Source organism: Aplysia californica, unplaced genomic scaffold (genome assembly GCF_000002075.1).
Source record: "Aplysia californica isolate F4 #8 unplaced genomic scaffold, AplCal3.0 scaffold00446, whole genome shotgun sequence".
Taxonomy (NCBI): domain Eukaryota; kingdom Metazoa; phylum Mollusca; class Gastropoda; order Aplysiida; family Aplysiidae; genus Aplysia; species Aplysia californica.
Window position 1 is genome coordinate 326,191 of NW_004797716.1, and position 2,500 is coordinate 328,690.

A 2,500-nucleotide genomic window follows, 5' to 3' on the forward strand; every position below is an offset into this window, starting at 1 on the left:
GGGGGAGAAACTGAAAAACTAGTAAGACAGAAGAAGAAGAAATGGGGTGAGTAGGGAAGAGGAGTAACTGGAGAAGACGTCATAAGGAATGGGAGACTACTCAAGCAGAGAATTTGGCAGGGGAAAATTTGTGAGGCCGCAGGGGTCAAGGACGCTACAATTCATTTGTAAGGAACTCTCTCTTCCCAGAGAGCGCAAACAGGAATTCCTTCAATTTAGTATGATTTGCTGGGTCATTTATTTTTTCCTCGTTTCTCTTGGTTCCGTTCCTTCTTTTTCAACCTGTTGGTTTTTTCCCCCTCATTATTGTGGACAGGCAGACAGACGAGACCAAAATTAATGCGGGAGAGAGAGAGAGAGAGAGAGAGAGAGAGAGAGAGAGAGAGAGAGAGGGGCAGGATAGACTTTTGTTTTACCAGCTAGCAAATAAGTGAACAATACATTCTTTATTCTTTAGCACTTGGACTGTGAACTCATGTCTCTCAGACTTCCATTTGCCCCTTTTCTTTCAAACAAACCAGAGAATTGTTTGATAGCAGGAAAGCATTGCGTGCAATTAGTGCAAGTCAACTAATGACCCCCTACAAGTGTGCAAACAATACCGCTATTGTTGACTTCAAAGGCGTTTGTGAGCACGCATTCAAAGTGACTTAGTCTCTCTGCACTTATGGTCAAGTTCAACATCACAAGCAATCATGTTTGCTGAAATACTCCGTCACCACTTAAAGAAATGTTTGCTATAGAACTTAAACACCAATACCAGAAATGTTAGCAATAGAAATTCAACAGCAGTGGCAGAAATATCTGCTCATGAACTCCAATATTAATTGCAGCCATGCTTACCGAGAAGTGGAACGTCCAACTTACCACAATCAATGCAGATAATTTTTAAGTGTTGACCATAGCGGTAGCCGTTTAGACTGTAGGCTGAAACGAAAATTAGAAACTTTAGCAAGAATGAACGAAAATAATTTTGATCCCACTTGGATTCATCCCTCAAACTTCCACATTTCATGGTTAAAAAGATGTGTTCCCTCTGCCCTGTCATGACTGGCGCCAACTACAGCAGTGACAACACTGATTTTTTTATATATCAATAGTACGAGAATTTAATATAACACCAATGACATCATAAGCACAAGTAACTTTGCTACCTTCAATAAAACAAGTAGCCATTATTTGGGTAGTTGTTTTACAGCCCCGTCGACACAATTTAGATCATTTAGGTGGTAGATTTAGACCCTGCCTTCAGGAGTCAACTTGGGCTGATATATATGTATACGCTCCCACAGGCAGACCGAGAAACTGAATAAATATTCTCTTTAAATGGGAAACGTACTTGAGTCGTCTGTGTGTGACGGTGAAGCGCCTAGCCGCTACATTACTTGTCGTAACATCAATACAGCAGCGAATGGAGTAACACTACAGCTTCAGTGATACAGGTACTTGTAATGACATCATAAATGCAAGTAGCTGTAAAAACATTAAAACACAAAATATGAACATGGTAAACAGTAGCGACAAAATCAACTTTTAAATTAAGTTTTATACCTCTCTCCACAGCTGCAAGCAATGACCAATCTACTAGCGAAACGACACAAAGCCCTTCATGGCAAAACATCTATCTTTACTTATTCCCCTTGTTTTTATCCACCGGAAGTGCTGAGCTTGACCACACACTTCTCATTACGTCAGCAACGTCTGCAGCCGTGGTGGTGGACGTCCACACAGAGACCTACAGCTCCCAACCGCAACAACATGACGACAGGGTCACCTACTTTCTGATACAAACGCCGATAATTCCGCCGTCGATAAAGCATGTCTTCAACCAGTCACACTCTGCCCCAGTGTTGGGACAGGACGAAGCCCGAATCGTTGTTGTTTCGTCTAGCGGACCGGTAGAAATTGTTTATATTCGTACTCTGACAACTTCAGGGCTTTTGTCATCTTCATCGAGGATATACTCCACTTTAACTGCGAAAACCTGTTATCTGATCTCAACCCCGGCAAATCACCAGGAAGCCGGCAATTCTTTTACATCTACTATTTTTATAATAGCTGTGTCGAGTGCTACACACGTGCAGGTGAGATTTCCAGGAGACAGGGAGCCCAATCTTTCGCTCACTGTTGATGGTATAACGATTGGGCGGCCACAGACACTCTCTTTCTCGCTGCAGTTCAACGAGTCGGTTTCGTTCCAGGGTAATTCTGATCTCAGTGGGACATTCATTCAAGCAAATGATTCGGTGATTGTCTTCAGCGGATTTAAAGACGTAAGCTTATTTTCTCAGAATCTCACAAGCATCACATTAAATTTTAAGACTTGTCGCATTTATTTGTAGATAATTCTGTATATTTCCATTTCGTTCTAACATCTTTCCATTTGTTTTTTCTTACATTATCTATCTATCTATCTATCTATCTATCTATCTGTCTATCTATCTATCTATCTATCTATCTATCTATCTATCTATCTATCTATCTATCTATCTATCTATCT

General features: G+C 41.0%; 1 protein-coding gene across 1 annotated transcript in view; it reads left to right on the forward strand.

Annotated features, from left to right (window-relative positions):
• Nucleotides 1–2,500, forward strand: part of LOC101856677 — a 15,099-nt gene that overhangs the window by 6,192 nt on the left and 6,407 nt on the right. The window contains exon 3 of the mRNA XM_005105004.3: nt 1,564–2,273. The gene's annotated coding sequence lies outside the window, so the exon portion shown is untranslated. The remainder of the gene's footprint in view (nt 1–1,563; nt 2,274–2,500) is intronic.